The sequence below is a fragment of the Meleagris gallopavo genome, chromosome 1 (genome assembly GCF_905368555.1).
Source record: "Meleagris gallopavo chromosome 1, MGAL_WU_HG_1.1, whole genome shotgun sequence".
NCBI lineage: Eukaryota > Metazoa > Chordata > Aves > Galliformes > Phasianidae > Meleagris > Meleagris gallopavo.
The window spans coordinates 98,942,397-98,963,427 of NC_139404.1; the positions used below are offsets into that span (position 1 = coordinate 98,942,397).

Below are 21,031 nucleotides of genomic sequence, written 5' to 3' on the forward strand. Positions count from 1 at the left end.
TACCTGAAGGTTAGCTAATATAGTGTTTAACTACATCTTCAAGGCAAGGCTGAATGTGGCTCTGGGCAGCCTGGTCTAGTGGTTGTCAACCCTGTCCACAGCAAGGAGGTTGAAACTAGATGATCTTTAAGGTCCTTTACAATTCAGGCTACTCTATGATTCCTTGATTTTTTTCAAGATACTTCTATATTCAAATGCAAGTTTAGTTATTACATTGTGATTAAGTGTTCTACTTAATCACTTTAGCAGTTTCTTGGATGGTCATCCTGACCTAAATATTTGCTACATCTAAGGACACATACACGGAGATTTGTACAAAGATAAGTTTGTACTGACAGCATTACTCATCATTCTAATAAAATGAAATTTTATGGATATTTGCTGTGAATAAAGCAGGATTTCAGGTCAACATTTGTGAATAAAAACTGAAGCAACTGCAGAGATGAACATCTGCTGGTCTGGACATTGGACTGCAGGCATACAAAGTTTTTAGGTGAGAACAATCACAATTTTCTTCTGCAATTGCATTTTCTACTGTATTCTTCTATTACATTTATTCTTGTTTTATTTCATAAGACTAGCAAGGAAATCTGTGAGTTGCTTGTGACTTCGTAATCCACTAAATTTTGCTACTAATCCTCTTAATTATACCAGTTGCAAAAACAAGCACTCCACCTAGGCATATTCTTGATATATCTCTTATGGAAGGCTCATGAAAAATTAATATTATATGTTCAGAGCAGTTATTAGTGAAGTGGTCAATAGGATTGTCTTTGGGATTCTGCCAAGGTGGCAAAATCCCCATCAGGCAAGATTTTCTGATAGCAACCTGGCTGACAGTGCTTTAGGATTGTGCTGGGACACAGCCAGACAAAATAGTTTGATGGGTCTACTCTGCTCTTCTGAGAAGACTGCAGACTAGCTTAATATGCTGGAGGATAAAAGTCAGAAAAAGTTCAAGATGAAAATTCATACACAGCTATTAACTACACAATTTTTCCTAAGGGAAGTCAGCAGAAAAAATACAGAGAAGACACAGGAACCCAAGGGACCATGCACAAAAACCTAAGCCTGTCAGGTTCACTCATATGATTGTAATATCTCTGGTATGATAGAGACATAAATATTGCTATTTTAAATTTACCTTCTTCTAGCTGTTTTTTTTTTTTTTTTTTTTTCCCCCCAACTGTTAAATAAAATATACTGACAAAATATAAGACAGCTGTCAGTCTCTATGACATTAGTCACAGTTATCTCAAGGGAGGAGGCACGAGTTCCTAAAATACTCACACCCTCAGGAAAGTAAACAATTGGTTCAGAATGGGCAGGAATTCATGAATTGCAGCACAAAAGAAAGAACTGCAAGATTTCACTCCAGGACAAAAGTATACCAAAGACTTTAAGAGCAATGAGAAACATACTGGAATGAAAACTAAAAAAGAATCAGATTTCATCTGTGTTCTACCAGTACACACCACCACCTGGTGTTTTTTTCTCTTGCCAGTATCAAATATTGTTTGGAAATTTAAGCAAGAAAATGAGAAAACACTGGGCTAACTTTCATTATTGATATATTTTTTAAAGAATTTGTATATAATATGTACTCCAGTAAATAGTCTCTTCGTTCTATATCACAATTCCTTTATCAACATCTTAGGTGCTTTTAATTTAAAGCAGAGATTTCAGAAGATTCAGAACTTGTACTACAAGGCCCAGAAGCTTATGGCTTGTGTTAACAGTTAGCTAGAAGAGCTGTGTGAGTATGCATTTGAGAATTAGTTTCTCTACATATATTTCTCTCACTGATGATCAGAAAATTGTTCATCAAATAAAGAACACGTTACACAGTAGGCTTCTTCATCTGTTATCTTTCTTTCAAAATGTCTTATTTGTTTTTTTTGTTTTTGTTTTTTGTTTGTTTTTTAAATGAGAAATATTTAATATGAGAAATGAGAGATAATTAACTGAATACAGGAAAAAATATATGAACATTGGAAATTACATCCAGACACAGAACTTTTTCGGGGGGGAGGGGGGGGGCGGGGAAATGAAGAGAGGCAGGAATCCATCATAAATTATTGGAAAAAAAATAGCCAGCTTAATTCATAGATCAATAGTAAACTGAAGCACCTTCAGAATTTAGTCATACACTGTCCTTTAAGTCAATGATACTAAAAGCTCAAAGCACACTTTATTCAAGCTGGCAATCTGATGTCTAGAAGATAGGTTGCTAAGTTTTTGTTCATTCTCTCTTCCGTTTTTTTCTTTAATATTTTTTTATAAAGCCCTCTAAATTGAGCAGCTGAGAGACATGTTTAAGGAGCCAAATTCTACCTGTTTCAAGTAAATGATGAAAATGGAATAAAACTTTTATGTACTTTACCATACCCTAGCCCAAAGATATTTAATATTTGGTCTGTCAAGACCTTGTGAGGCTACAGTAATTATGACAGTTCTGAAAACTCAACAAAACATCTTAAAAGAATTAGTTTCTATCCCATCTGAAGTAACACAGGAATCAAAAATATAGCTATCTCTTTCCTAATTTTTAAGGAATGGGATGGGACTGGCTTTGCAGACAGGGAGCTAATGAGGATGCAAGTAATCTATAGAAGCTCTGCAAATACCTCATCCAATGCTGTAATACACTGTCTTTCTAGAGAGGGCCATGTTTCAGAGGCAGGAAGTAAGCTTAAAGAAGAAGCAATAGACTAGAAGCGATTCATCAATCATACAGAATTGTTTAAATAAAATGCATCGAAGTTCTTTCAAAAGTATGTATTTGGAAGCAACAAGATGATACAAACTACCTACTGATTTAAAGGGACTGGATGTGTGCAAAGTGTTAAGGGATGTATCTACACTAAATGATTAAAGTGCTCAGCCAACCTTTGACCACTGCCCAAGTATTCTTTGTGGCAGTAATCCAATCTAAAAACCATGCAGATATGTAACAGTGCATAGTCATGAAATTAATACTTTCTGCCAAGATCATGTTGCATTCATACAGAAATATTGCTATAAAGTAAGAGCTGCCTGACTTCTAGATAGATTGAAAAACAGGTAGGTATATTATGGATCTTTATGCACCCACTGGACTATCAGTCTTCTTTTGAGGAACATGAAATATTCAGGCATTCAGAACAGTCTGGAAATTATGTTAAAATTTACAAAGCAAAAGCAATAGAGTAGCAACAATAAAAAAATTAATAAATTCTGAAATACTTGCTTGTTGACTAAATTCCTTTGTTTTCAAGCACGAAAATGAGGTAACGTGCACAGTAACTTGTGTGTCATGTTATCTCTTTTTCCGTTTTCATTTATTAGAAACCTTCTAATGAGATGTGGAACATCTCACTGAATATACAGTCATTCTCATTTACAGCAGACAAGTTTGAATTTCTAAACACCAGAAATATCACAACTGTTTATGAAAAGACCATCCCTACTTCTGGTCTATCTCATAAAACTTTATCATTTTGAATCAGATTTTTTCTATAACTCATCACAAATCATGAAAGTCATTTTTCTGCTTTCAGATGGGATATGCCTCTGGTAAATTCTTAGAAATTTGTGATATGGAAAGAGATTCAAGCTCACAAGGAAGCAAGATTGATTTCAAAAGGAAAAATCTTGAAGATTGGTAAATAATGATATCTGCAGCAGTATAAAAAAAAATCAGGAAAAAGAAAAAAGGAGTAAAAAACAACTAAGATTAAATTGATCATAACAGATTTTGTCCAATTTATATCCATCTATAAAATTCTCTATTTGGAGATTTGTATCTGGTAAATGTATTCCCTTGACCAACTTAGATCACTTTCATTGCAAGTCTTCTGTATGATTCATAAAAAGGTAATCAGATTCTGCTTTATACTGTTAGGAAAAATGCTCCTGTCTTCTACTATCAATAAACCTTGCTTCACAGTGAAATAGTGTCTTTGAAAACCCAAAGTAGTCATAATTTATTTTCGTTACCTCTGCACAGACAGCCCTTATGTGCCATTAGTGTTATTTTCACATTACAGGATCCATCTATTCTCTTCTGATTGTTTTAATGTTTACATGAATAGAGTATCCTTTTTTGCCAGTGATCTTCTCTTCTGATCACATTGCATACTTCACTTACCTCTCCTTGACATAATTGTTAACTCTTTCTCCTTCAAGGATGAATGTGACCTTATAATGTTTCTCTATATGTTACCCTCTTACAGATACTTTTGGGAGTTACACAATACTGCTGCAAATAAAAGCTATTCCTGTACTCTCCATTTGTCAATAGATCCTTTTTATTCAAACACTATTTTGTTCAGTTTTTGACTACATATACCTTTAGATGACAATTTTCTTGGGATATAGAGCTGGACAGAGTATGCAGCTGCACCTTTTGCTGTCATAGCACTTTATTACATGATGCATCAATTATATTTCACTGGTTTTAACTCCATCTAATAAGTGTGACTGATATTTATTACATTTCTTCTGTGATCAACTTGACTCATATTATCAACCTGAGATTTTGTCTCATACTTCTGCCTTGGCTGAAACTGTTACAATGCATCAGTTGCCAAGGGATTCTCACAATATCAAAAAATGTCCTCTACACACAACATTTCAATTGCTGAATTTGTGTTTCCTTGAAAGAGTAGTAAGTGAAAAGTTCACAGTTCCATATCCAAATCCAACTTATAGTACAGCTGTCTCAAAACATCCTTGTGATGGTCATTGGGATTCAAAGAAAAAATCTACCATTATTATTATTTCCAAGCTGCTGACTCAAGGAATAGACATGGTGGCTTCAGAGATAACCCCTCTTCTGTTCTTGATGTACATCTCCATGTCCAGCAAGTAATACACAATGACCTGGTGGAGCTATAGTCAAGATTTCTCTTGAGATTCTGTTTTCCTTTTATAACATCTAGACAGCATTCAATTTGCAGTGTTCAGCACAGGATGTGAGGGTATGTGCCATGAGCAGTATGCTGTAAATCTTAGCTGAGTAAACAGGCAATTGTGAACTATGGAATAACAAGAGGAAGTTTTTAAACATAGAATCTGTTTAATCTAAGTCTAAAAGATTGATCTCATAATAAACAAGTTAGAAAAGGAGAAAAAACAACATTATGATAATTGGAATTCAGTCAGATATTTTGATCAATCTTAGTACTATTGAATGAAGTATGCATTGGCTTCCTGAGGCTAAGATAAAACTAAGGTACAATTAGCAGTCATGAGAAAAAAATGTTAGAGGCTTTATTGCTCTGGAAAGATAAAGGCTACAGTAAAACAGGAATTACAAAGAGGGAGTAGAACTGGGTACTGAGTACTCTGGCTGAAATGATTCCATAGAGACAAAAAGTACAGTAAGTTGAGAAGGCCGAAAACCAATGAGGACCTAATGAATAAAGTACCATTTTCACTTCTGAAAAGTTTCAAGATTGTATAGCAGCATTGGTGATCACAGAAACTAAACATAGTGAGTTACTACATTTATTTTCAAGATATAGACATTGACATACGCATATATGAAATGAGCAAAAAGAACTTGTTAAATACAAATTTCTCTACACTGAGAGTGATTAATCACCATAAAATCCTAAAGGGAAGTTTTGAATAGCCTCCTTTGATTTCTCAAATATACAAGAGGCAAAACAGTCTCAAAATGCATTCAAAACAGTAATCAAACACTGGTCATCTTTTGATCTGTCAATTAACTAAACTAAATAAAACAAAATATAGCAATCTGTGCTTTGAAATGCTATATCATAAAGTGACTTTTGCTCTCTTTACACCCTCTGCTCTTCAGAAATGTAAACTTGCGACAATCCAAAACTAAATTTGAACAGTCAATGTAAAATATTTTGCTTTTCCTAAAAGATCTAAAAAAACAGTTTTAAACCCACAGCTCTCCCCTATCTTTGAAAATGTATTTGTTCTCTTTGAATTTCATTTATTCACCAGAAAAGACTACTCGTGAAATAGGGTCATAGGTCAGAAAAAATAATCTAACTATTCCTCTGGCCTCACAAATACTCTGATTCTAAGCCCTACAGTATAGAATTAAGTACAAAAGCTCTTTATAAACGTGGACACAGAAATGTTATGCAGACTATCAATTTTGACCCCAAGTGGTTGATGAAAAGACCTGTATATTAACAACATCACTTTTATTTTGAAGAGTACTTGTGACGCTTTGATAACAGCATGAGAGTTTCTGATGAAAATAAGAAATTAGAAAAGAATTACACCAACTGAGATAGATGATCCAGTAGTTGTAGTCAGGGCTGCTAAGTATCACAAATTGTGCTGATAGACTGATGATTTCCTTTTTTTTTTTTATGGAATGTAGTGATGGAAAAGAAAAACAATCAAAAGTGATTGAAGCAAGTGAAAGAAATTTATGAGAGGTCAATGTAAAACATCAAACGTCTTTCACTGTGACATTACTCTCCTCAATTATCTCTTAGTACTTAAATTTGATAGAAAAAAATGTAATAAAGGTAAAAGAAACACTATTTGAAGGTGGTAAGATGGTAAGAATGTAAACAGAGAGCAAGAAAGACTGAAAATTCTATTTCAAGGAAATCATACATAGACTGTAAACTCAGTTTTTATGCTTTGAAAAATCTCATGACAAATCTGGCTCACAAAGACCGATGTCTTGCCATGAAATGTACATACTTTAAGGTTATTTTATTCTTAGCATTCAATGATGAGTGATATCATAAAACTAGGTAGTATTTTCACATTTAAAACACTGAACAAAATTCAGCAATTTGATATGACTTTTCAGTCACTGTAAGTAATATCCATTCAAGTTTTAAATAGATACAACTAATTTTGTAATTAATGGTCATCAAGAAGTAGCCATTCCCATTTTTATTAGTGTATCATCAAAGTAATATGTACTGAATGCAATTCTTTTGGTTGTAAATTAGAGAAGTATCTGAGGCTGCAGCTGGAAGGTCGTGATTTCATCCTTTTCTCCCTTTACCCAAAGTGTTATATGTTTCAAATAGTTCATTTTAATAGACAACTACATTCCAGTCAAGCACATCTTTAATTGCAGTGTCCCCAAGCTGAATTGCTCCAGAAAGAAAAAATAATTTCCTTAATAAGCCTGCTATATAAGTGAGTTAAATGCTGTCAAAGTTTATGGAATCTGATGAGGGTTGCTCTGGAAGTAATGCTGCCTATTTTATTATGTTTGCCTATCATGTCAGAGGCGAATTTGGTAGTATAGCAATAGAGGTCAAACCTTTCCACCAATGTTCTGTTGCATCGTGTTGCTGTGTGACAGATGGCAGCAGAGGGACAGTCTGACACAATGGCATCTGACATGGAAGTATGTAGGAAGCAAAGGTTCTGAGTTCCTTCATGTGAGAAAGACTTCATTCATTGATATTCAGTAACATTTGCTGAATGATGATGGAGATCAAACAGTGAAACAGCACAGTGAGGCAGAGGGTGGTGCTTTTCAACAATGGTAACTGTAATGTTAAAGACAAGCCATGTTCTAGATGGCCTTGTGGAAGTGTCACAAGAGAAAATGAAATGTCAATTTACTGTGAGTTATAAAGACCAGTATAGACATTAACTATATAAATAAGCCCTGCTGATTGGATATAAAATGTAACACATTAAAAAAAAAAAAAAAAAAAAAAAAAAAAAAAAACAAGAGGAAAAAAGAGGATATATTTAGAAGTCTACAACTACACAATTACTACTTCACAAATAATATTGTGTCTAAATTCAGCTAACCCATGTTAGACAGAAAAGAATTATAAAAGATAATGCATTTTATAATGACTGATATATTTACTAGACATGTACATCTTCCTCGAGCTACAATGGGAAATGAGTGTTCATACATCTTCAGTGTCCAGTAAAAAAATATCACTATGTAATGACAGACTCTTCTTTACAGTGTTTGAAAGTAATTTCTGATCTGTCATAGCAGGAACTAAGAGATCGTAGACAGTTCCTAGCACAGCATGAAGGGTTATCTTTAAAAGGATTAGAACACTCACTTGATTTTTTTAAAAGCTGTCATTATTTTGCTACCACTTGTGAGGATTAACTTTTTTTTTTTTTTCCCCAAGACTAAGTTAACTATAAAAGACATTGCTTTTAACTATCAAACATTTTACAAAATACTATGAGAGGTTTTGAAAAATAAATACATTCATAAGATTTTTAATGCCATCCAGACTATCACTGTTGTCATGGTTTCATGATTTTTGGTTATCAGTATTCCACATCATAACATCATGTAATGCACTGGGGGTTTGACTGCTGATGCTCAAGTTCCGGGTGCCTGTCCGGAGGAGAAGAGCTACATTTCCTCAGGGGACTTTGCGGTCAGCGAGGAGATATAACTCCCAGCAAGGTCACCTGATGTTCTCTTCTTCGCTTGCGCTTCTCCGTCTGTGCTTCTCCGTCTGCGCTTCTCTGCCTGCACTTCATCAGCTCAACTGGACTGCACTTCTCATCTCAGCGTTGTGGTGAGGCCGATCCACCTTCCAGACACACACTCTCTCTCTCTCCTTATATTCTGCTGATACTATATTAGTAAATTAGATTTACTAAATGGCAGATTGTTGCTGCCGTTTTCAATTATTTCGGGGTCCACTATTTTCCTTTTCCGGGGGCGCGGATCCATGGATCCCTCCGCCCTTCTAGTCACGGAACCGGACTGAACCAGCCCGTAAACCGTTGACAACGTTCATAACAGATCTAGATAACAGATCAGGTTTTACAGTCACTTACTGTTTTTTTTTTTGTTTTTTGTTTTTTGTTTTTTGTTTTTGTTTTTAAATTAAACTCCACCTTCCTGATATCAGATACATTTTTTACTTAAAATAAGGAAGTCAGTCTAAAGCACTACTGACAGAAAAGAAATCTACCTACTACAAGAATGCAAATAAAATTTTGTAACTTATTTCATCTAAATAATAGCAATGCAATTTAGAGACCTACACTAGAAGAACTATCCACAATATGTCCATTTTGTGTAGAGAGCATGAAAAGTGAACAGTCATTAAGCCTTCTTTGAACAGGTTTACTTCTGGAAAGAAAGTGACAGTAGGATTTGAATAAGATAATTAGCATTCATTGTTTCCTCCTTTTCTTTGCTCTTTCTCATTACCTCTTTATTTTCTCATGTTTCACTATTATCTTTGATTAACTCCCTAACTTCAAGTAATAGAACTAAAGAGACAGAACAACATACCATAAGCTATCCATGGCTTATCCTTGTCCTATTGTAATACCAGAATGAATGCTTTATCATTTCTCTCCTAAAAACTGCATTTCCTCCTGTTTCTATCTATTAAAAATGAAATGTTACAGGCTGACAGCAAAAAAAGCCATTTAAAAAAAAAATAATAAAAAAAAAGTGGCTCTCTCACTCTGCTAACAGTGCTGGTCTTGATTCTGATTGTGATTCCAGAGATACCTATCACAGAATAATCTTTGATACTCAGTATTTCCAGACAACTATTCATGCCTCCATTTAATACAACTATAATTACATACTGTTACAAAACTAAAAATGAAAATGTTTGGTTTTCTATCTGAGATCCAGCACTTTTCTTTCTTTATTTATTTCTTCTTTTTCTTATCTGCTTAGATTGTCATGTATCTGCATGTTTAAAATTTTTGGAAGAGGAAATGTGCTTTCATGAGTTAAACAGTTTAAAAGAGGACAGATTTCAGCTGTCATGTAAAGAACAAGAACAGTAGTATAGGGAACAGTTGACATAGAGTTGTAAGTCTTCCACTAGACAGTCACTCCCATTTTCCTTCAAAGAAGTAGGAGGAAAAAGTATGTAGAGCAAGTAAGAAGGAAAAAAAAAAACACAAATAAAGATAGGATCATCATAGGATTACACGATATATTTCTTCTTGTGCTCCAGATGTTATTATCATTTTACAAATTCAAGTGATATTAGAAGATAACATTTGTCAATTATGACTTCATTTCTCCTGTTTCAATCCAAAAAAGCCATATTTGTCTTTGTTTTTTTTCTTAATAGCTAGCATTAAGGTTTGATTAGAAACCAAAGTTGAGCATATTAAAAGTGATCAAAAACTTGATAATTCAACCTTCATAGCATTAAGAAAAAGGACTGATTTGGCAAGCTTGTTCAAAACTGAAACTGCTGCCTTTTTCATTCAGAAATCCAGATACACTCACATGCCTCCTGACACCTTAGCACAAAACAACTGAAAAACAGTGATTAGTAAGAGGCAGCCTCTCTGTTGCCACTGAAATGGGTGGAGTATCTCCTCTTGATTAGAAAGAGTGGTTTATTGTCCTCCTGAATGACTAGAGGATTAGGAAGAAATATTCAATGTTAGTAAATACAAAATAATGCACACAATTGTGTTTCATTATATGATGCAGAACATTTAATTACATGTACTATCAGAGAGTAGAAAAACAGATTGTCTCCTAAGGGAAGGCAAGCTTGGACCCAAGGGCAAACATAATGCAGATGGGCAAACATAAAGCAGTGCCCCAAATGGTAGGGCATAGTCCCACAGCAACAAGGGCAGGTAGCAGAGTAGGGTGGTGATTCTGGGACTCAGGGTCCTATCAATAGTCCAGTAACCATTATGCAAAGGCACAGTAGCAGGATACATTCGTGGTCAATTCTGGAAATACAGAAAATTCAGAAATAGGATAGGAAAAAAGCTCAGTTACAATGAGTAGGATTAGGTGAAAAGAGAGATAGTGACTACCTCCCAGAGACGGACACTGAAATTGCTTGGCATCGTTTTAATACAAAACAAGTTCTTACTCAGTGTGTAATTCAACTATAAAAAATACTATCATCAAATTTAATGGAAGTCAAAAGAATATGTAAATTCAGAGTAGATTTAAGTGAATTTATAGATTTAAGTCCACCAGTAGCTACCTGGACCCTTACTCCTAAATTGTTGATTGCTGAATTGCAGTGCAGCAGAAAGATCACTCTACCTATTTTGTCATGATGTTTACAAGCTGTCACTATCAGCCAGCATGATGGCTTGGTTTATACCTCAGTTTTCTTACAACAGCCTTTTTATTCTATCAACAGAGAGGATTTATGTCATAAACATAATGTCAAGAACATGAAAGACCTCATTGCAATATCAAGAAATACAGGAAAAATACGTACAGGCACTAAAGTCAACCAATCTGAAAGTGCAGTCCAACAAAACTATCTTAAAACTAGCTAACAACCAGTCAAAAAAAATTTAAGCATCTAGATAATTAACCCCTGTATGAGAGGATTAAATAGGACTTATGCTAAAAATTGAGGAAAATAAAGTAAATAGATGGAAAGAGCACTTCCAAGAGAGTCTGAATAGAATAAAAACTAGGGTTGAAAGTAAGTACTCACAAAAAAACCCTTCAAACTCCAGTAATTAGCTACCTTCCTCTGCTAAATAGGAAATAATAGAAGTTAGTAAAAAAGCACGCAGGAAGCTTCGTGGTCAATGCAAAATATCAGCCAGAATCTGATTGAAGAATCTGAGAGGAATGACCCAAGGACCTGCAATAATGCACATACTACAAAAGCAAATAAACCTTCAGTGTCACAGCTCTACAGAAAGATGAGCCAAAAAGTCATAAGCATCTCAGAAGATTGTTGCTGTCACTTCCAGGAAATGTTCACAGCAGATTGATGTTAAAACAAAGGAAAACTAGGAAGGGAAAAGAAAGTAAGAGAAGAGGCTACAGGTGTCAGAGAAGAGACATTGTGCACTGAATAAAAACAGTTTTTTGAAGGTCCTAGAAGATATATTTAAATTAAAAATGGTAATGACTCTTAACTTGCATAGTCCTGAAAAAGTGTCTTGGGTACTCTTCTTGCAGAAAATCCATAGAGGATAATGACTGGTTGTCAAACACAAATAAATTTAACAAGCATGGTGTGTTAACTGTTCATCCACCCACTCACTCACTTTCCCCTTCAGTAGGATGTTCAGGGAAAGCAGGAAGAACAAGAAAACCCATGACAGAAAGACACAGAGATCACTTATAAGTAATGCACATAAACAAAACTGACTTGAACTGTGGAATATTAATTTATTGACTATTAAAATTAATATTTAATCACTGATTTCAGTAGTGTGGAAGTATCCACACTATGCCACCTACAGCCAATATAGCAAAAAAATAAGCCTTTTTGAAGACAGCACATTTTGTCTACACTTGAGTAAAAAACAATGCATTATTTATTAAGAAGCATAAAAAGCAACCCATGCAATTATTCTTACCTGTTGATTACCCTGCAAGAACAGGGCTTGAAAGAAAAATTATGGAATGTCTTGGACTGCGAATCAGAGATGTAAAGACTTGGATACAGAAGGCAAATACTGAATAAACATTATAGAAGTGCAGAAACTGGGAGACAGCATAAAAGTTAGTTTTAAATAGACATAATTAAAGTTTTGAGCAGTCATTTACAATCATTCATTTTGTGAACAATGTTTTTAATAGGAATCCCAAAATTCTCATCAAGTGAACATTAGTTATACAGTTACATTGCAAACTGGTAAAGATGAATGATAACAAAACAAAAGCAGAAAAAAAGAGTAAGGATCAGTGGAGTTTCTCTAATGAAAAAATTACATATCACCCAAATTATATAAACCTAACAGTAACAGTTCTTGAGGCAAACCTGCGTTAGTTTGCACTAAATACCTATGAGGACCAAGAAGTGCTGAATCAATTAATAAGGCTGTAAAACTGGACAGATATAAAAAGGTTCAGAAATATATAGAATGGTAAAATTCTATTACAAATAAGATAGATCAAATGGTTTGGCAATGCCTGAAGAGTAGAAGCACAAGCAGTCCTTACCACTCCAAAATCCAAACACTGGACCACTAGTACAGTAACAGAATTGGAGAATGGTCGAGGTTGAAGGGACTTCTGGAGGTCATCTGGTTCAACACTGTTCCAGCAGGGTCATCCAAAAAAGGATGTTCAGGGAAACATCCAGATGGCTTTTGAATATATCCAAAGATTGTGACTTCACAGCCTCTCTGGACAAACTGAAAGACAAGCAGAAGGAAAAATAATGAGTCAGAAATCAGATAGAATGACAGCTAGGAACAACAGAAGAATGAAATTTTTTTTGGAAAAAGGTTATATTTGCCTTTTGAGCTGCTTCAAAATTTGAGAAGAAAATGGAAGAATCAGATTAAAGATATTTAAATCATTTTTTTCAATTAAACTGTTAAAATCATGATATCACGATATTAAAGTGTTGTCATGCTTATCATGTAGAGAACACAATAGATTGAATTTAGCTACTGTCTAAAAAGCTAAATTAAGAAACATGAAACAATTTGGGTGATTGTAAGACATTTTTACATATTTAAAAAATCATTCTATTAAGAACAGAATGATTTATGGAGATCTGTTATATTTTTAGATCAAATGGAAGATGAGATAAAATTACAGGCTTCAAAGGTGAACTTTTTAATCTTTTATTTTAAAGCACTGTCACTTCCTGAATTGAAAGAAAATTACAATTAGAAGGTAGCTTTATAATTATATGGGAAAATTCTGAATGCATTTTTTGATATAAAAGCAAGCAAGAAGCCAATGGCAATGTACAAAATGTGTTTAGCTAAAACTGTTGAGCTTCTTCAATCTCTTTATCTCCTTGAGACTCACATTCTATTTAGCCCAAATATCAGATGAATACTACTCTAGATTTATGACATACCTGTCACAAAGCAAATACAGTTGCTCAGGGGAAATTATGGGTACATTATAGCATCAATCACACAATATTATGTGTTCTATATTACTCTGGACTGTTCTTGTTACAGACCTCTGAGCCTTCAACCAGATATTTAGATCTCATATTCAATACAAAGCCTTTTAATTACATTGAAAATTCCTATCTGCTTAGAATTTTCTGGAAACTTATACTTGTTACATATCTCAGAACAGAATAAACAAAGGATACTTACAGAATTGAAATACCACTTAAAATTACAAAAATATGCATTTAGATTTTTTCTGATCTTAGATTAAGCGAGCATTAATTTTGCTTAACCACATAATGATCTCCTTCATTAACTCTACTTTGAGTCTTCTTTACTAAGTCATAGCTTGTCAGTAAAGAATGCTGTAGTCTAGTAAGAAGGCACTGATGTCTTTCCAATTTATTAGAAGCACTTCAGAGTTTTAGAGGATTAAATTATATGTAGAAGAAAAGAAAAGTGGTAATTCTTTCCATTAGCACCAAATTGATATTTTGGATTTGTATTCCAAAAAGAGAATGAGAAATTTGCAAGGATTGCAGAAATGTGAAAAAGCTTAAATGTCTATGGAGTTAAAAATGGAGGTAAATGAGAGTAAATAGATCCCAGCCTATAGAACAAACCACATTACATGCCTTTAGGCATATATGATTTGTTCTTCTGATGTTCATGTGCGCAAAAAAGGAAGCCATTAACTAGTTCAGGACTGTGAGTGATCAAATAGCCTCTTTGTGCCAGGGCAGGACTAGCCCGAAAATTAGTTCCTTCCTATATTGTTGCACAAAAGTGTGTTTCTTGGAGACAAAAGACGGAATTGACGGCACATATGAAAGCTGATACTAAATCTAACCTGCACAGGGTGAAGGATATCTTTACGTCTATGGAAGGAGCAGGAAGCTTTAGTTGAAAGTGTAAGTTCACTGAGGAAAAAAATCCTCTTGTTTTGTGTGCATGCAGATTATTTTTCATAGTTCCACTCACAAACTGGGCCTTGTATGCTCTACCACAACATAAAGTGAAGAACTTCATCAGTGAGAGTTTAAGCTTCAAAGAGACACCTGCACCAAAGCAGGTGGGAAGAAACTTAAGCCTCTGATACTGCAGAGGGTGAAATTTTTACAAAAACAGCTCAGTGAGAGTAGATTTAGATTAGATATAGGGAAAAAATCTTTTAGAGTGAGAGAAGTGAGGCTCTGGAACAGGTTACATAGTGTTGTGGTTGATGCCCCATCCCCGGAGACTTTCGAGGTCAGGTTGGATCAGGCCCTGGGCAACCTGACTGAGCTATGGATGTCCTTGTTCACTGCAGGCGAGTTGGACTAGATGACCTTCAGAGGTCCCTTCTAACTCTAAGGATTTTATGATTCTATGATTATGTAAGGCTCATCTTGGCAATAGGTTCCAGTGCCTCACCACCCTCTCTATAAAAGATTTTTTCCTTATATCTAATCTGAATCTCCTCTCTTCATGCTTGAAATCATTTTCCCTTGTTCTGTTGCCACAGACTCTGCTAAAGAAAAAGTCTGTCCCCTTCTCTCCTGTAGCTCCCCTCTAGATACTGAAAGGCCGCTATCAGGTCACCTTACAGTCTTCTCTTCTTCAGGCTGAACTGCTCCAGGAGAGGTGTTCCATTCCACAGATCATTTTTGTGACCCTTCTCTGGATGCAGTTCAACAGGTCTATGTCTCTCCCGTACTGAGGACTCCACATCTGGATGCAATACTCCAGGTGAGACCTCACGTAGGGGCTGCAAAGGACCTCTAGAGTCATCTGGTCCAAACACTTGCTCAGAGCAGGCCCAGCTTAAAGCAGTGATAACTAGATTACCAACTAAAGAAAATTATATCAAAGATATTAATTGACATCTTGCAGCAACTTTCTTTGTGATTTGGTTTATAGCAGAGTTGTATCTTACTGCAGGAACATTTATCTTTCACTTTTTCCCGCAATGTTCAAGAGATGGGGTAAGAATATTTAAATAAAGACAAATATCTGAAAAATACTACAAATAGTCCATCATCTATCAAATACTTATTGTGATAAAGTACTTAGCAGGCAGTGGACATCTATATATATTACCTAGACCCAATGAGTAAAGTAGAGGTGACTCTTATCCTGTAAAGTACTCTCCTCAGTAAAGACTTAGAAATAGCAGCAAAGAAGAAACAGAAAGCTATCTCCTTAAAAAGTCCAGTGAACAATAGACTGAGTGATTTCTTGAGTGTAAAAATCATAATAATCTTCTCAAACGCATGTATAATTGATACGTTTTAAATCTCGTGCCTCCCTCCAAATTTTTGTTTGTTCTTTATAGGTCTCTGTTTGTTGATATCTACCCAACATGCTGGAAATAAAGAGCATGATTTTATATACAGAGCCCCAGCAGTGTTTTCAGACTGGCAAAGCATGTACAACCCTAACTCAATACTCAAGTGGTCTGAACTAAATTCAAGCTAACAGCACTGAAAATTGATAGAAAAATATGCTTGCCATTCTTTTTAAAGGAGGATGACTTGGCTGAAATTCAAACTGGTGAGACTCAAAGCAAAACACTAGGGGACAAGACTACCTGTAAAAATTGTTTTCCTAACATTTTTGAAAATATTATGAAAGCAAATGAAATTGTAGAAACCATGGCCTGCACTCTCTGAAATGAGTATAATTAACATATTCATTTTTATTTTTTTCTATGGATCACTAATATGACCTCCTACAGCATCATAAACTTGAGAAATACAGTACAAGAAAGACAGAGACCTGTTGGAGATGGTCCAGAGGAGAGCCACAAAGATGATCAGGGGAATGGAGCACCTCTCCTACGAAAACAGGCTAATGGAGCTGGCCTTGTTCAACCTGGAGAAAAGAAAGCTGCGGGATGACCTCATTGCAGCCTTTCAGTATCTAAACGGAGCCTACCAACAGGAGGGGAATCAATTCTTTGAAGGGGTTGATAACGGCAGGACAAGGGGAAATGGTTTTAAGTTGAAGGAGGGAAGATTTAGGTTGGATGTGAGGGGAAAGTTCTTCACAGAGAGAGTGGTGAGGTGCTGGAACAGGCTGCCCAGAGGGGTTATGGATGCCCCATCCCTAGAGGTGTTCAAGACCAGATTGGATGGGGCCTTGGGCAACCTGGTCTAGTATTAAGTGTGGAGGTTGGTGGCCCAGCCTGCGGCAGGGGATTGGAAATTCATGATCCGTGAGGTCCCTTCCAACCCGGGCCATTCTGTGATTCCATGAAATATAAAAATTTCTTGAAGGTTCAGAATGCTAAGAATTGCATATTATGTAATACCAGGGGGACAGTACACAACTTTTGTATCTACTATTATCTAACTAAAATCTACTAATTTCAAACTGACCTTTATTCTGTAGGAAATTGTTTTCTTGACCAAAACTTCTGCTTATGAAGAGCAGATCTAACTGCTGCACGATTAAATAAAAAAAAAAAATCCAGCTACATTCACACAACATGTGGAATCCTTTCCAAAAAATTGAATGGCTTCAAGTATTTCTATAAACAAAACAAAGTTTAAGACACATCTTTCTGTCAGTAATTTCCGAGCAAAGAACTTGAAAGTGGCAAAAGCACTTGACAGCAGAGAACAACTGAAATTAGAGATAAACCTCTATAAAAATGTTTTCTTCCGGTCCTGCATATACATAGACAAGTAAGGAATGAGAGAGGTCTGTCTTCTTCATTATTATTAATAGATATGCCTTTAAGCTTGCATGTCAGACTACAAAAACTTCTGCTCTCAGTAGAGGACAAAGAGGACACATCTGGACTTCACAGTGAATGATTTGGACATTGTCTATTAGCAAGCTGCCCTACGGACAACAAAGACACCATATTTTATGTATTTTGTCAGACATGATCTCAAATGAAATCAAGAATAACAGTCACGCACCTGTGATAAGATGCATTACTATTAGAAGATTGGGATAATGAGTTCTCATCATCTATGTAAAGCTCCATTATCTGGTGACTAAACAGCACATTACAAGTGAAATAAAAAATTATCAAAATGAACTCATCCTAATTTAGCCTGAAAAGGTTATCTTCAAGTGTATTTTCAGATGAGAAGACCTTTTAAAAAGTTTATAAAAGAAAACAGAATAATTTGTGAAATTTTACAGTGAGTTGATGTAATAAAAACTAAAAGCTCTAAACAAGGTGTCATAAATATTTCACTGAAAATCACCATTTACAAACTGGACACTGGAGGGACAACTGAAAGCAAAACAGTAAACCTCATTATGTTAATGGAGAACATGATCTGTTTGATTTTACTACTCTATTACTTCATTGTACCCACAATATCACTTCTTATGAAGAGATGCCATTGCAAGGAGAAAAGAAATAAAAATACAGCATTCTCTTGAGCAGAAATTTGTCTCTATCCAACCTTATTAATAGGCTTTAGGCAGCAAAAGTTTCCTTTACAGCATGAAATAATACATACAATTTTCTGATTTATGAACTCTTACAATTAAAACTGTAAAACTATAACGTAAGTGGAGCTTTACTTCCTCTATACAGATGAAAATATTATTGTCTCAATGACAGAAAATACTGAAAGGCTAATAATCATTCTGCAGATATTCATATCTCACAGATCTTCTGAAATATTTTACCTTTATTTTTTAAAAAAGATTTAAATTTACTGGTTCTAGTGCTTAATCCCCCACAAATCATGTCACAAATGAATAAAATAATGCTTCTATTTCCTACCTTAATGCTTCTTTTCCACGCACATGTTACTGATTAGCAGTGTTTATCCTGGGATGAGGACATACACCACTGAGGCAAAACAGTAAGAACCACTGACGTGGTGTCAATAGTGCTTACAGAACATAAAACAAGACATTATGTTGAATTTCATAATTGCTCTCCACTAAAGCAAAGTACCTAGAGAAGTGAGTTTTGGTAAGAAAATTACATGTTCACAGCCAGTAATGACACTGTTTCATGATGGGTAGAAGGAATAGACAGACATAGTACAGAGAACAGTTAAAAAAAAAAAAAAAAAAAAAAAAAAAAAAACCTTCAACAAAGTTCTTCCCCATAGTTCATTTTCATTTTATAAGAACAAATTTATGTAGAATTTCATACCAGTGTTGGACAGTGGAGAAATGGATTCCCTAAAGAATTTCATAGCATTCTTGCACCATGAGCACTTGTTATATTCTCTTCTTTTAGAAGAGATCAATATGACTACCTCTGCTCCTATTTCTTTCTTATTTTGTCAATGGTAATTTTGGTCTGGTGAGATCTTTTCTAGACATTGTTACTACACTACTTTTTCAGATTTTTTTGTTGTTGTTGTTCATAGTGTGGTCTCAATCTGTACAGTTTCTGAAGAATTATTAATGACATTCCTATTGACAAAATAGTCAAATACTCAAATGTGTTACTTTGTACTTGGGATAAAATATATTACAAAGAAGGACATCATGCCAAAATCCCCAGGAAATTCAGTACCTTGCACAAAGGAAATATAGAGTTATCAATTAATAAGCAGTAATTGAGTGTTTCATGAAGAGACTAGTGCTCCTTCTCCATTCCTAAATGAACATTATTCCCAGTGACAGCTTGTAGTCCTGATCCTGCGTAAGACGTAACTACTCCAGTTCCCACGAAGTCTATAAGCCACCAGGAGTGCAAAAGTCAACGCTTTCAGCATCTCCAAAGGATGGTATTTTATGTGACGGTTTCATTGCGTTCTCCCATTAAATAAGAGGAGATTCTGATTTACAAAATTTGTATTAGACTCATCCCTCTGGTTAAACTACTATTTCAAAAAAGGAAACTGAAGAAAGCTACTATGAACTGAAAGCTAATGACTGAATCATAGGATTTAAATGTATCTTAACTTCTATGCACACTTAAAATCTGCTGCTGTATCTAAAACATACCAGATCTAAATATACAGAAAATGAATACTTTCAGTTTCATATTCAGATTCAATTTAAAGATATTCTGAGCAAACAGATGAAGATGGTTCCTAAGAATTTTCATGAATTGTAGTCAAATTCTTTGCTTTTTTAAAAAGATGTATATATTTTATATTTAACCTAGAAGGTGTGAGATTTCTTGTTTTTAACAGAACACATGCTATGTAAAAATTTGTAATACTCCTAACTTGCCGAGATGTATATTTTGCTTAGCAAATGCTTTTTGGCTCCATAATTCAGATGCCGACAGACCACTTTTCTGCTCAAATCAATGTTCTGAATTGCTTTTAAGTTCATTATAATGTAAATTCAGTTTGGAAAAAAAGAAATCCTAGTTTTCCAGTTCACATTGTACTTGTCAATTTGTTCAGAAGCTAATATAATTCGGAATATGGCTGAATTTTAATAAAAAATACATTGGATGTGAGCTAAAAATTTTTATATTCAGTTAAACAGTTTTATGTTCATTTTCTATCTAGACTTGTTTTTCTATTGTGGGAAATCTAAGTAGTAGAGTTGGAAGCAGATTTTAAAGTCCCAGGTGTCTGGATTGAATATATAAACCAGATGATTTCAGACAAATTTAGATGGTAAGAGGGAAACAAAAAAAGAGAAACAACCCTCCTCCCTACTGCACAGACACACACACACACAAAATAACAGAATAGCCATAAATACAAAAACAAAACACAACATTCTTCAGAAACAAAAATCCAACATACAGGAGTTGCTTCCTCCAAAAATAAGTGCAAGTTTTTTTTCCTTCATGTTCTTGTTTACACAATATTCCATACACAATAAACAGAAAGGCATACCCAGATATTTTTAAGCTGCATTTTTACTGCAATTTTTTGAACTTGCATGTTTTTTGGAGTTGTTTTGTTCTTTTTTTTTTTAGATTTAATAACAGATAACTGTCCTTCAGAAAATAGTGAACTTCCTAATTAACAGATCACTTCAAAGAGGAGGATGTGCTGTACCACTACAGTCCTGCACTGTCATATGTCCTCTGAGGCATACACATCTGGCCACTATCAAAGACAAAACAGCACTGTTAGCTGCTGCCTAGTGCTGTTTGTTCTTTCATGGACAGGATCAAAAAGGATCAAATAGTTTTCTGATGCATCATGACAACGGTTAGTCATCATCAACATATCCAAACAATTTTTAAGCTGATGAAACCAAATAAATCATCATTAAATTTCTAGCAGTTCTAACTAGTGAGAAAGATTAAACAAAACTGTTTGGTGATAAGATTGCTCTCAGTTGATTTTTCATTTGAGACACTGTATTTAAAAAATAT

The 21,031-nt window shown here is 34.7% G+C and overlaps 1 long non-coding RNA gene across 1 annotated transcript; it reads left to right on the forward strand.

Annotated features, from left to right (window-relative positions):
• The first annotated feature begins 372 nt into the window (after nt 1-372).
• LOC146545535 (uncharacterized) lies at nt 373-18,163 on the forward strand. The gene is made up of 2 exons (XR_014887734.1): nt 373-493; nt 16,490-18,163. It is a non-coding gene; the product is annotated as an uncharacterized LOC146545535 (long non-coding RNA).
• The last annotated feature ends 2,868 nt before the right edge of the window (nt 18,164-21,031 follow it).